Here is a 15690-nt window from a genome sequence, read left to right on the forward strand (position 1 = left end):
ATTGCACATTTTCAATCCAGGATCAGATTACTAAAAAACAATAAATTGGGTAGTTGAGATACACCCTAAATCCAATATTGCATAGATCGAGGTATCTAACTAAATTGGAGGTGTAACAGTGATGCAATCTGGATATGGGATATTAAAGACTTCAAATCCAATAGTGGATATGTCTTTTATATTAAAGGTGTAGTTCTATGTTCTTAATATAACTCAAAATTAGAAACTTTGAATAAATCAAATAGGGAAGTTAATAGATTTCACCTAGAGGACAATTCAAAGTAAGTCTACACCTGTGCCACTAAAGAAAATGATATTGCTAACAATAAGCAATTTTAGGGCACAAAGTATACAGTTGCTCTCACTTGAAGAAATCTCTGCAGAGTGTAATATTTCTAAACGCAACCTTGTGGCCACATATAAAATTGAAGGTTGTACTAGAGAGCAATTGTACAGTTCATCGAGGGGAATGAGGTTTAAAGCCGAAAGCTAACGAGTCACCTTAATGGAAACCCAACCTAGTTGACTGGAGATCCCAAGATCTAGGTTCAAAGGGACAACAGAAATTCTGAGTGACTCACCAGAAGCACTAGGAAGATATAAATCTTCTACCCATTTCTATGATGAGACAGTGCTACCTACAGCGATGATCAGGATAAGCTACGCTTTTAATGACTCTTATACCTTGAAAATTCAAGTGGGGTTTGGTAGGATACTCTTAATAAGAAGTCACATATATGAGTGTGAAGTGGGGCCGCTTCTATGAGAACTATAAAGGCTAAGTTTTCTAGAGCACTCATTGAATACCAGGACTTGTTCAGGGCCAAAATGAACACAACAATGAGAACCAACTTTGTGAGGAAAGCTACTGTGTGTTTGTTATTGTCTTGGTTTACACAAACGGCTGAACAGTTCAAGACATCGCGTTCACTGGTTAGCCAGTAAATCCGATAGCAATACACTAGGGAAGGTTCAAAGCCAAAAGCCACCTATCCTGATGCAGTAACTTTTCGACTATACTCTGTCTAGTGTCTGCATGATCATCTTTTGCATTTTACGCAAATTTCCATTCATGTGGGGGATTGTTGGAAACGGGGGCATTAAAAACATAAACTTTGGATGAGATTTGAAATAGATTCCGTTAATAATTTTTTACGGATCTCTAGACAAGCGCGTTTCTCTCCGTAAGGAGATGAATGTGGTATATTTACTTTCTGAAATCCGTTTCCGGATGAATGAGAAATTAGCTCCAAAGTGTGGTGTTTTAATAAGCCTAAATGGGTATGCAAAATGTGGGAAGTGTTTGTCCCACATGGAAAAAATGTTGAAAGAAATTGAAATTTAAATAAGCTGAGTTTATGATTTGGGCTTGGGCTTGGGCCAAATTGTAAAGTCCAGATTATTCTTTTTTGGAATTTTGGATTGGGCATAATTTTGGGCTGGGCTTATTTAAATGGGTTTCGCAAATGAGTGGGTTTTTTGGGTGGTTGGCTTTTTGAATTAAAAAAACTACTTTTTAGTTTTTCTAAAAGGTTACACCTTTTAAATTAAAAAACCATATTTTAGTTTTTCTAAAGGGTTACATCTTTTAAATTAAAAAACCACTTTTTAGTTTTTTTTTTTTTTTTTTCAAAGGGTTACACCTTTTTCCGAACCATCATAACCCATGGTTGCACCCACTCGAAAAGACACCATGTGAACCATTGCAACCTATTGGAATGGATGTGTCTATTGGTGAACAGACATCATGTGAACCATTGCAACCTATTAGAATGGATGTGTCTATTGGTGAACAGACACCATGTGAACCATTATAACTTATTGCAATGGTTGTGTCCAATAATGAAGAGATACACCCAATCCAAAAAGGTATATCTGTTTCTATAAATACCCCCCTTTGGATCATTTGCAATCAATTCATTTTCATTTTCTTCTATCTCCCTCTCTAGACTGGAACCCAACCCAAATGGGTTCAAACCATAGGTTAAGTGGTTCGAGCCACTTCGACCCTAATCCAATTTCATCGAGTCATATTAAGATTGGTCCGAACCATTTGGTTCGGATTACACCCAATTTAGCATTTATATAGTATATAGATGCATTTTTGAGTCAGAGAGAGTATTACACGAAGGAGGTTCGCCGTATCCACGAGTTTGTAGTGCTGCTACTGGTGGATGTAAACCGTTGTATTCTGGGAGATAGACGCCACTGAGTCCGTTAGCACCATAGCGGGGCGAATCTGTCTTAAGGACATAGTATACAATACTAGCCTCGGTCCAGGTTCATTCCTTGCATATTATTATTATTTTATTGCTTTATTTTGCATATTTAATTAATAATTTATTAGCATATTGTTAATTATCTCATGACATATTAGTATAAGGGTTGTTATATCTTAAAAGTCACATTAAGCATATATTTTTACCAACATTATTGAACCAAACAAGATGAGAATGAACTAAAAAAACAGTTATAGATCTTCTACTTCACAAATCATTAGCATGCATATTAGAAACCAAATAATTTATGCCTCCATGCAATCACAAAGATAATTCATCTTTCACCAAAAGACCAAGAATAATATTCCTTAAACAATCAAGATAAATTTGATTATACCCACACTAAATAGAAAATTCTAAACGAGGACTCGGGAAGATTATTAACTTCATCCATCAGTGTTCATAACCTCCCACACTAAATTCTTTGGAATCGGATTGGTAAGATCCCAAGCTTGCAAGGTTGCAGTCCTGAGTGTCAATCTATTAGCCTTCCAAAATGTTGCACTGTTGTAAGGCAAATTATGATTCTTGCAGAGCTCTTTCACAAAAGGTGAGATTTTCCTGAGATGGTACCTAGGCAAACACAAGAACAAATGGTGCTTAGCCTGAAATTGCAAACCACCATGGAACTAATCCATCCAAGACGAGCATATTATATTAAGTGTCCCACTAGTTTGCTTCTCTAACCAATCATTCCCATTAGGTGGTCCAACATAAACACTAAAAGAGAAATTTGAATCTGTTGAATTCCAGTAGCTGAAAAGCTTGCAATGACAAACATTATCCTTTCACCCCAAATTGGGCAAGCATGGAACGATAAGGGGATACGAAATCCAAAACATAAGAAGCCCCAAAATTTCCTGCCCCTATTGGGTACTTTTCTCTTAGACAATAACAAGAATAATGGTTGCACAAACAAATTGATTTGAGCGAAACAAATAACAAGATAGAATGTCAAGTGCTGGTAACTTAATAAGAACCTAGCAATAGAATCAAAATTCATCGTCCTCTTATAAAAGCAAGATGTGATAGGGTTGAAGAATTTAGAAGATACCACAAAGAAAGGATGTTTTAGAGATCAGGATCAAACTCAAGACTATTGACAACAATATTATGGGCATTGTGATTCCACTTCCACCACCCAATGTTAACCCTTGCAATGCAATTCCCAGTAATAATTAGTGCAAATCTATTGAGCCCTTGAGTGGACTTGTTTAATACCCCTAATATTTAAAAAGGATATAGTTGGAATTTAAATTAAGTTTTTTTTGAATTTTATTTCATTTTTATTTAATGATGTGGATTATTTGATTTATGTACATTTAAATGTGATTATTTGGTTTTGTGCTTAATTGTAATTGTCTATTTGTTTTAATTTAATTGTTTGTTATTTTTTTTTACATGTCGTATATTTAATTTAGAGTTAGGGTTTTATTTTAGGAGGTTGTGATAGCCGACTCATAGTTAGCTGGGAATTAAAAATTAGGTCTTAGTAAGTGCCTATATATATATAATCTTATATGTTTGCTAGGGTTAGGAAAAACAAAACCTTATTCACGTATTGTGAGATAGAGAGATACAGAGACATGTAATGGTGTTTGAGGGAAAAGCAGAGGGGAGCTTGAGACTGAGAGAACCACCAGATAGGATTTCAGCCATGGACTGTGGGTTGAACCAAGGAAGGATAGAAGGAGTGTTGTTCGTGTGAGGAACCAAGGAGGAAACAGAGAAGTTAGAACGGCGTAGAGATTTTAATTCAAAAATCTCGAAGGCAAGTTTCATTCTATCTCTTTCCTGTAAACTTGTGTTCTGTGCATTCTATATAGCCTCTAGGAATCTAATTTAATTTAAAACTGAGGTTTATGCATGATAGATAGGCTGAAAACTGTCTGACGAGATTGTAACTGTTAATTTGTTTTATTTTGCATAAACTGTTTTGGTTATGATTTAAACTTCTGAAAATTAATTTGTAATGGAAGTTAAGAAGTTTCTAGGATGGTTAGGACATAAATTGAACCCTTAAAATCTTTAAAAAAACTTAGAACAGATAGTTGGAACTTCTGTAACTAAAACTGTCTTATGTTTTGTAATTGTAACTTGTTTTGGCATAAATTGTTCTGTTCTTGTTTTTAGTTTTTGACAAATAATTGGTAGTGGAAACAAAGGAGTTTTTAGGAGTATTAGGGCTTAAAGTGAACCCTTAAAATCCTTAAAAAACTTAGAACAGACAGTTGGAGTTTTCGCTGGAAGCAAAGACGAAGAACAGAGGAAGCAGTGAAGGAGAAACAGATGCTAGATGAGTAGAGGCGCCTCCACAGGAAGTAAAGGACGCTCTACAAGAAGTAGAGCCTGCTCCACAAGAAGTATAGGTGGCTTCAAGGGGAGTGGAGTAGGGTTTACCTAAAATTGGAGCAGGCTCCTCTTTTGCAAATACACTGTAAACGTATTTCTTTGGCCTTTTTGAGATTTCAAGGCTCCAGTGTTTTTTTAAACTTGGTTGGATGGATTTAAATGTTGTAATTAAGTAGGATTATACCCAAGAATGATTAATTATACCCAAGAATGATTAATTCATGCTAGAAACTTGATCAACACGGGATTTAAAATTAAATTCACACGCGGTTTACGGCTTGGAAGAAATTTAATTGTTCGTCGTAATGTTTAAGCAAATTTAATGGAGAGGTTTTAAAATGATGTATTTAATTTATTAAAGACCTAGAATTATTGGTTTAGGCTATGGGAGTGAATGTCATGACTTTTAAATATTAATTAAGCATGCAGTCAAGGAGGGTGGAAGGGTTAATTTCTAGTGTTGTACTAGTAAATTAAACGGACTAAAATAAAAGTTGTTTTTGTGATGTTATATAAATGAAATATATAACATATGGAAATCCCAGGGATGTTGTCTTCTGCTGTAGTCATAGATATCATGAAACATGGATACTAAAGTGAATGCCGTCAGGGAGTATGGAAGTGGTAACTGCTAGTTATTATGTTAGCAAACTAAATGCTTTTGGGATTTCATTTATTATGCGTAGCTTATACTTCTGAGTATTCATTATACAATGCTCTGGATTTATAATGGAGGATCAGAGGGACATTATGAAATTTACATAATAGATTGCATGCTGTTAGGGATGGTGAAAGCTTAAATTGCTAAATATGTTTGAGCAGATTAAATGGAAGAGAATGAAAGAAGTTTGGGGATTTGGTATAATGTGTTCAATTTATATATTCTGATTTTCATTATATTATTGGATGGATTTTAATTGATAAACGATTATAATTTCTGATTTGTCAATTATATGGATACGGATGGTTTAAATTATTCATTATTACTTTAACAATTTAAAAGGATGACTTATGATTACACTGGATGTGTAATAGAACCTTACATATATCAGATTTCTATTATATTTATTTCTGGATGGATTTGATGTCCAAATGTGTGTTCATCATTTATTAGAGTATTTGCATTATATGTACCGGTATGGGACGGTGACATATCAGGGATGGATTAGATCAAAAAACTAAGTCCTACCCCTTCATACATACGGAATAGATCAACTAAAACAGTTAACTCCTACATGGATGCATGTCCTGTCAACTAAAACAGTTGAATGACATAGTGGATGGTTGCTTTACTTTTCTGTATTAGGAAGGATTTAAATATATACTTATGATGCCGTGATACGAGCTTGAGTCTCCTGATCACGGTTAGGGTGCGTATATCGCCTAGGATAGATAACTAGGCCTAATGATGATTCCGTGGTTGTTCTACTCGGGTTGAGACGGATTATGTGAGCTGGTGAACGTCCTATAGTGTGTACTTATATTTATATGGACTACTTTAGCTATTGTTGAGTTATCTATGATGTATCTGCGTATCGGGTTTATATATGGATTATAGTAGTATGGAACTTGCATGTGGGCCTGACCCACTTTTATTTTTTCAGGTGCTCGTCAGTACCAGGCTTAGAACTTGATTGTGTTGATGTAGATACAGACACTCATTCTTCCGACTATATAGGATTTTCTTTCTTATTTTAGTTTTCGATTTTAATTTTGTAAACGTTTTACCGGTTGGAATTATTAGGGGTCCACTAGATGGATTCCCAAGTTGTAATTAAATTTATTATTTAAAGTTTGAGGATTTTTATTTTAGTTTTCTTTCAGCGTATTATTAATTTATTCTTAATTCAGTTTTTATTCCTGCTTGTTTATATATTGACAGTTGGTATCACTCGGATTTGTGTTCGGACTTGATCACCCGTGGCTCTAGAATCGAGGGGTATCACAACTTGACCTAGTAATGCCCATAATCATGCCCAATCCAACCACTTTGAATACATGAAAATCCCATTAAACCACTACTGTAATACCCCTAATTTCAAAAGGATAGTCCTGGTATTTAAATTATTGTTTAAATTGCGATTTTTATTTATTATTTGACTAATTGTTTTGTTTAATTGATTATTTGCATAAATGGTTTTTAATTTCATTATTTGGTTATTTGTTTTGAATTTATTTGATTATTTGTTTTATTTAAAATTAATTGTTTTAATTTATTTAATTGGCTGTTGTAATTAGTTGTTTAAATTATTGCTTTAAATGGTATGCATTTATTTAATAGTTTTTACGTGACTTTTATATAGTTCCATTAGGTAAACACATAAGTAGCCGTCATGCTTTTCACTTAGATTGTGTTATGGGCTGAGTAATCTGATTAGGGTTTAACTAAGTCTAGGGTTAGTATGTTCTATAAATACTCATCTAAGAGGTCTGCCCAGGGTTTTAGAATATCATTACGACATAGTAAGGTGGTGAGAAGTTTTGGTGACGTCTGGGTAATTAGCCAAGTGAAGAAACAGAGTTTCGCCGGAACCTTAGAAGCCGACGTAGAGACTTTGAACAAAAGTCTCAAAGGGAAGTTTTGTCTTAACTCTCTCCCTTAGGCTTCGTGTTCTTTGCATGCTTATATAGTTCCAGGATGAATTACATGTTTTAACGAAGAAATATATGATATCTGTTTCCATGATTTTAAATTGTTGGTCGTAAGTTCTATTTGATAAACTGTTTAAAACTTGTAACTTTTCCTGCATTGTTTTCTGTTTGAATCCATGTTAGTAAGTATAATAAGGACTTAAACAAGGTTTGGAACCTACTGGGATCTAGTTACAGTTTCTAATAACCTAAACAGTGAAGCGTTGGAGGAGTAAACGAAGCCGGAGAAGAGAACACGGAGAAGAGGAGGGAGAGAGCCGGTTTTTTTTTGGTTGGAGCCGGCTCTTTTTTGACTTAGAGGCGGCTCCAAGGCACTTGGAGGTGGCTCCAAGTTTTTTTTGAGCCTGCTCCATCTTTTGTTTTCCAGTTTTACGTTTTATTTGTTTTCTGTTGGTTTTCAGTGACAGATTCTTGTGTATGGAATTTCTAAGTCTTCTAATAGAAACTAAATACTGTAATGGATGGTTTAATAGTGGTCTAGGGTTGGGATTAAATTTCCAAGTATTTTTGGAGCCTGCTCCATCTTTTGCTTTTCAGGGTTTTTCCGTTTTGTGGTTTTGTTTCTCAATTTTCAGTAAGGAAGCCATGGTTGTTGGGTTGTATGAAGTTTCAAAGGAGAAAAGGTGCTGTAATGGATGCTTAAAGGGTTGTCCAGAATAAATTTTAAACTCTAAAGGACAGTTAATTTATGAACAAACTCTTAGTTGTCAATTATGTAAGTCTATATGCAAAATTTTAATGAACTTCCATACTGTGAGGATGTAGCTTATTAATTTTCATTTATAAGTTAGAAAATTCTATGGGAGGCATTTAATCACTGCTAATTTTGTATGGTGGTGCTGAATAAGCATGAGAAAAATCTATGTCGTGCTAAGGTTGTTTAGAGACTAGTTGATCATTAGATTCTAGCAGGTAGTGCATTGATGGTTGGACTGGGATTTTTAAAATATGTTAATGGCTTATAGTGTTTATGCCCACCATAAAATTAATTGATGACGTACTGTTACTTCAGGTCTGTTAATTATATGGAAACTGAACATGGAGTTTAATACGGATACAGTTATGTGTGATCAAGTTATGACATTCTGTATTAGTTTGATTAAGTATGATTGTTAATCTGCTCTAACATGCTAGTTTGGAAATCTTGGTATTGACACTTTTGTGGACAGTATTTTATCCACGGTTGGTTTAATTAAGCATGTTTGATAAATTACTTTATTATGCTTAATATGGAAATGTTGATATTGTTATTGTAAATACTTTGTCAACTATTGGATGGATGAGATTGTATGCACCGGTATGGGACAGTGTCATACTAGGTTTGGATTAGCTCAAATTGCTAAGTCCTACCTATTTTGGAGTAAGGGCACGGGTTATAAAATACAATCCTCCTTTTATATATAAGTCGGTACGGTTGAATACGCCGAGTGACTTACTGGATTTCTTGTGGATGGTTAGAAACGGAGTTTAGATTTATTTTTATGTTACCGTGTCATTAGCTTGAGTCTCAGTGTCGACGGTTAGGGTGCGTATATGCAGTTGGATGTGTAGCTGACTGTGAAGGTTGAGGTATACCCTGTTTAGGTTTAGGTACTCATGCCCACTCAGGTGCGTATTGTGTGATGCCTTCTATCCAGGTTGAGACCCCCTTCATAACCTAGCGAGAGTCCAGTAGTGTGGATATATTTATGTACAGATTATTAGTTATTGTTGAACTATTTAGTATGTACATGTGTATCGAGTCTCTGCTTGGATTGTAGTAGGATAGAACTTGTTCGTGGGCCTGACCCACTCCTATTTTTCAGGTGTACGTCAGTTCCAGGCTTGAGCTTATTCGTGCTAAGTAGAGACGATCTTCCATTCTACTGACGATGTAAGATTTCTTTCCAGATCTTGGTTTTGGATTTTATCTTCCATTTACTTTCATTCAGTGTGAGATTTTTATTAGGGGTCCACTAGAGATGGATTCCCGAGTTGTTCAAATTATGGATTTTTGGTTTATCAGATTTAAGTATTTAATTATTTAAGGATTATCTTTTAGTTTTCTTTTCAGCTTTAAACTTTTATTCTTAAATTCATATTTTTGTATTCTGTGTTCGTTATAATATATTAATTGTTTGATATTCCCTCGGGCTCGGGCCTGGGCCTGATCAACCCGTATCTCGGATCCGAGGGGTATCATAACTACAGAGCAAATGAACCTAAGTATTGTTTGGGTACAAAACACTATAGACACTAAAAGAAAACAACATCACCATGAAACACAATGTTATACAAGCTCCATACCCTTTCTTTTCGAAAACATTTTCGAAAACTTGAAAACAAACTTTATGTCATCTTTGGAGGCCTCAGAGATAGAGTAGTCCTTGAAGGGAAACCCATTAAAGAGCTTTTCAAGATATTGCCAGGCAGTGCCTGGATGGTAAACAACAAAAACATTTGAGATATCTTAGCCTGCAAGATTCAACAGAGGAAGCTCACCACCAGGGTGGTCTTTGGCCCAATCTAAGACATTATAGACCTTCCCCTGTATAGAGATCCACATATCTCCAGGTTTGTTGTGATCCTCGAGGTCTTTAAATGAAATGTACCTTTTGGGTTCTGCCATAGATTCAAGAATGAGTGTGAAACAGATACCTGAATAGTAACCCTTTTCTCTTTCTTTCTCCCACCAACTTTCTTTCTCCTCATGTTGGAAGATTGTCATGAAGGTATGTAGATTCTTAAAGGGGGGACAGAATGAAATGGTAATATGAACATATGACTCTGCATGTGTATCTTTATCAGTGGTTTGTGGTTTGTTGGGGTTTTTATTATTATTATTTCTTAGAGCTTTTAAGAAAGATATGTGTGGGGTTGTCATAGGTAAATAAGATTGAAGAGGCGCCACAAAAGGTAACCTGGTCAAATAGAGATGATCCTATTTCGATAGAGAGAGATATTACAGACTTTCAGTTTAGAAAAAAATAAGGGACACTACTTCCACACTAGAGACTATAGAGTGGCATGGTCGAACAACAATGAAATTTACATGGAGAGTGCAGATCTAGGTTTCCATAAAAATATAGTGGATTACAAATCAAACATGGGATGCAGTTGAACAAAAAATTCACACTCCATTAAACACTTGGTTGAGGTGTTGTTGGGCTAAACAAGATGAGAAAGAACTAAAAAACAGTTGCAGATCTTCTAATTCATGAATCATTAACATGTATATCATAAACCAAAGGATTTATGCCTCCATGCAATCACAAAGATAATTCATATTTCATAGGAAGACCATCCTCAAACAATTGAGATAAATTTGATCATGTCCACACTAAGTAGCAAATTCTAAACAAGGACTTGGAAAGATTATTAACCTCATCCATGAGTTTTCACAGCCTACCACACTAAATTCTTTGGAACCGGATTGGTGAGATCTCGAGCTTGCATGGCTACAGCCCTGAGAGTCCTGAGTGTCAATCTATTAGCCTTCCAAAATGTTGCATTGTTGTAACGCAAATTATGCTTTTTGTAGAGTTCCTTCACAAAAGGTGAAATTTTCCTTAGATGATATATAGCCAAATGTGGAAACAAATGGTGTTCAACCTAAAATTGCAAACCACTATGAAACCAATTCATCCAAGATGAACACGTTATATTAAGCGTCCCACTAGTCTGCTTCTTAAACCAATCTTTCAGACTAGATGGTCCAACATAAACACTAGAAGAAAAATGGTTCAAACAAAACTAACCATGTTGAATTCTAGTCACTGAAAAGCTTGCAATGACAAACATTATCCTTTCACCTCAATTGGACAAGCATGTAACAAGAAGGGGATACCAAATCCAGAACACAAGAAGCCCCAAAATTTCCTGACCCATATTGGGCATTCTTCTCTTAGACAATAACAAGAAGAATTATTTTCAAACAAATTGTTTCGAGCAAAACACATAACATGATAGAATGTCAAGTGTTGGTAACTAACTAAAAACCTAGCAATAAAATTAAAATTCATCTTCCTCTTATAAAAACAAGATGCGAGAGAATTGAAGAATATAGAAAATACCATAAAGAGAGGCACGTGCTGGAGATCAGGTTCAAAGTCAATACTATTGACAGCAATGCAGTGGGCATTGTGGTTCCATTTCCACCACCTAATGTTAATCATTGCAATGCAATTCCCAGTAAGAATCTACACGAATAGATTAAGCACACTAGTGGACATGACCTGGTAATGCCCAGAATCATGCCTAATCCAACCAATTTGAATTCACGAAAGCCACATCGACCACCACAAAACAAATGAACTGAATTGTTGCTTGAGCACAAAACACCATAGACACTCAGAGAAAACAACATTGCCATAAAACAAAGTGTTATATAAGATCTATGGCATTTCTTTTCGAAAAACCCTATTTTCGAAAACTCACAAGATTTTTGTAGTATTTAGAGGCCTCAAAGACAGACTATTCAATGAGGTGATACCCATTGAAGAACTTGTCAAGATAGAGTCAGGCAGTGCATGGATGGTAAGCAACAAAAACAGCTGTCACATCTTGGCCTACAAGATTCAATAGAGGAAGCTCACCACTAGGGTGTTATTTGGCCCAATCTGTGACATCATAGACCTTGCCCTGTATAGAGATTCACAGATCTCCAGGTTTATTGTGACCGTTGAGGTTTTCAGATGAAATGTATCTTTTATGTTTTGCCATAAATTCAATAATGTGTATAAAGAGGTACCTGAAAAATACCCTATTTCACTTTCTTTCTCCCACTAACTTTCTCTCTCCTTAGGTGGAAAGATTATCATGAAGGAAGGTTCTTAGAAAGAGAGGGAGAGAGTGAAATGGTGATATGTGCCTGTGACTTTGCGTATGTATCTCTGTTAGTGGTTTGTGGTTTGTTAGGGTTTTTGATTTCTTGGAGCTTTTAAGGAAGATATGTGTGGTCTTGTCATAGCTAGGCAAGATTGAAGAGGTGCCGCAAAAGGTAACCTGGGTAGATAGAGATGATCTTATTTTAATAGAGAGGGTGATTATAGACTACAGAGTGGCATGGTCTTAACCAGTACAGGTATTTTTAAGCGTGTATGTAATGAGAAATTATTACATGATCTAATATGATCACGTGGTTAGAGAGAGAAAGTTAGAGAGAGGTGGGAGAGAAAGTTGGGGCGGCTTCTTCACTCTGCCTCCCTGCTCCCTTCCATGGGAGTGGGGAAATGAAGGCCGCCTCCCACGGCTGTAATAAACTCGGCGTGTTTCAATAAGTGTGCTCCTTGAGTGTTTTTTTACGTCTTTTTTTATTTTCTTCAGCTAGATTTGTTCATGTTCGTTTCATTTTCGGATCACATGGGCGGATCTGTTGTTTTCTTCGACTAGATCTCTGGTCTAGATCGGTTTTGGTTTTTTCCCGCCTCGATTTAATCTTTTTTCTCCTTGATTTAATCTTGTGCAGGGTTTCTTGGGTGTTGGAGCGCCTTGTGATTGTAGGTTTGGAGTGGTTGCCGTGATGATGGCCAGACCTTTCGGTCTCTCCTGTTTGCTGCGTTCTCCCATGGTTGTTCCATTTGCAGAGTGTTGGGCTCTGTTTCCTCCATAAATTTGAATCTCGTTCTTCATTTATTTGCTTTGCTTCAATATTTGTATGCCTTTTCTGGTTTGACTTTATGTCTCTGTACTGCCATCTTGGCTTTAGGCCTTTGTGCCTTTTAATGACAAAAAAAAAAAGTTCAACTAATCAGAGGCATACATGCTAAATAAAATTAACATGTAATTAAAGAAAAATTGATAAATCCACCTCACTTATTTATAAAATGCACTCTACTTTTTAAAATAATAATAATAAACCAACGGCCAGTGGTCTAGCGGTATCAGCCTCTTACTTTCCAAAGGGTTGTAAGAAGTTTAAATCTCATAAGAGACAAATATGTGTGGGTACCAACTAGAAAAAAAATAAAAAATAATAATAATAATTAAATAACCTAAAACAATCTCAAGTCTTGAACTCCAACCCTCCCCTTTGAAAAGTTGGGCTTGGTACAGTTGGGCCACTTGACCCTTTGGTGTTTTTTCTATCCCAAATGCATGAGCACAAATTCCCTATTAAAAGAGAAAGACTCCTATATATTCTAATTTCTAGAGGAAAATGAAATTATCAAGGCATAAGCTTCCAACTACATTACATACTGTTTTTAATATATGAGTAATGCTATAAAAGTCTATCAGTTTTTTGTAATTACTCCAATAAAAAGAGTTCAATAACGACTCTTGTCGGCTTCTAAAAATAATAAAATTTCATTAATAGATACTTATCTTAATCACTAATTCTCACATCAGATTGGTTAGGCAGTCACTAAAATAGTCATTTTTCTATATATATATATATATATATATATATATATAAAGTTATATGGGTATCTTCAACCTTCCCCTCTCCCCCACTTGTATAGACTGGAATATTACTCCCAACCGAGAGTCATTGTGGTAGCTTTTGAACAGTGGTTTGAAACATGACAACACTTAGTAATTTGGACTGTTAGATATAAAAAATATAAATAAAGGCAATTATTGACCTCTTAATGTTATGCATATTTGATTGGATTGGGCCTACAAATTGTGTGTAAAAGCAAAATACAATAAGGTACTTTGCAATATTAAAATCTGCCCCTTGGAAAGAACTTGATCAAAACCAGAATAAGGTAACTCTGTGTGTTATTTAGTTATTGCGTGTTCTATTGGAGAAAAAGACACCCTCCCAATTAGGGTTTACTCCAAAGGAGGAAGCTTCCCAAGGGCCACTCAATCCACAGGCAGAACATTCCTGTCCTAAAATAAATGTACCATTGTTTGACATTTGAGCATTGATATGCATGCAAGGTGAAATTTTCAACCATTGACTAGGTAGTGCATATGAGTTCATCGGCCAAATCGTCGGACTCTCCATTCAGTTGAAACTTTCACTATGTTAATCATTTTTCATTTTCTTTTTACTTATTTGAAATCTGAAACTTTCTTTAGGTTGAGTTTGGGAAAAAAAAAAAATCACCCAAATTATTATTTTTATCTTTTGCCCACTACTTATCCTTTGGACTGATCTTATTCGAATTTTGTTGCAATTGAATCAGCGAATTAAGCAAATATGCATTATTTTTTTTATTTTTTTTTAAAAAATCGCATTAGTTGAACCAACATTAGATAGTTCTGTATTTAGCTTGATCTTGAATATTCAAAAATATAATAAAAGTTGTTTTGTGGTACAAGAGAGTAAATTGAAAAAAAAAAAAAAGACTAAATCACTAGCGATTCTACATCCAATGATTTTTTACTTACCACAATTTTTTAACAGTTCTACTAATAAAGTATAACTTAGCTTGATCTGGAATATTCAAAGTTATTTTGTGGTACAAGAGATTAAATTGGAAAAAAAAATGACTAAATCATTGGCGATTGTACTTCCAATGATTTTTTACTAACCTCAATTTTTTAACAGCTCTACTAATAAAAGGACTCTTAAGCAGGTTTAGTACTCTAGAATCATACAATTCTTATACAGGCAAAAATGTAGAAACACTTCTATAATTGTTTGGTGATTGGATATGCACTAACCTCAATTTTTTAACAGCTCTACTAATAAAAGTTGTTTTGTGGTACAAGAGATTAAATTGAAAAAAAAAAAAACTAAATTGGTGATTGTACTTTCAATAATTTTTTACTAACCGCCATTTTTTAACCGCTCTAATAAAAGACTCTTAAGCAGGTTTAGTACCCTAGAATCATTCAATTGTTTGGCCTAATTACTTTCTTGCATTTTTGGAGAACTCATTCTGCCAAGGCAATTATCATCTGGCAAATCTTTAAATTTCTTACCACAAAATCAATCTTGTATACCCAACTAACGCTAATCTTAAATATTTATGAAAGAAATTATTACATGGTTCTGATCAATCACAATTCGACACGTAAGTAAATGTGTCATTTTTTGCGTGTCGAATTATGATTAGCTAAGATCATAAAGTCGCGAACCATGAAATAATTTCTCGTTATTTAAAGCTTAGATCAATCTAAGCTTTTTCATTTTTTTTCCATTGGAAAAGTCAACTCTTTTTTTTCCTTAACAAATATTTTTTGAATCCCTGTGTGTCAATGCAGTAGTTAAAGAATACCTACTTACAAATAAATAAATAAATAAAAGGGTTCAGGCCACCTACTGTTTATCATAGAGGATATGTGTCAACTTGCAGCATACACATGTATCTATCCATCTTCTCTGAGAAAGGCATTATTTGGGTACACTTTGGTCAGACGTGGTTAAATATTTTCAAGCTCGGTTCTCAATAGTTTTAACATGTTAGGGTTATAGTTTTCGATCTTTAGTTAACATGTTAGGAGAAAAATGAAATGCATGAAGAGATGAACA

At 34.9% G+C, this 15690-nt stretch overlaps 2 pseudogenes; both read right to left on the reverse strand.

Annotated features, from left to right (window-relative positions):
* Positions 1–2535: 2535 nt before the first annotated feature.
* Positions 2536–9891, reverse strand: LOC132281432 (acyl-lipid (9-3)-desaturase-like; annotated as a pseudogene).
* A 755-nt stretch (positions 9892–10646) lies between these two features.
* On the reverse strand, positions 10647–11999 carry LOC132284266 (acyl-lipid (9-3)-desaturase-like; annotated as a pseudogene).
* Positions 12000–15690: the final 3691 nt, after the last annotated feature.

The sequence above is a fragment of the Cornus florida genome, unplaced genomic scaffold (assembly GCF_030987335.1).
Source record: "Cornus florida cultivar Cherokee Brave unplaced genomic scaffold, ASM3098733v1 CherokeeBrave_3.0.0_Hap2_Chr11, whole genome shotgun sequence".
In the NCBI taxonomy this organism is placed as follows: Eukaryota; Viridiplantae; Streptophyta; class Magnoliopsida; order Cornales; family Cornaceae; genus Cornus; species Cornus florida.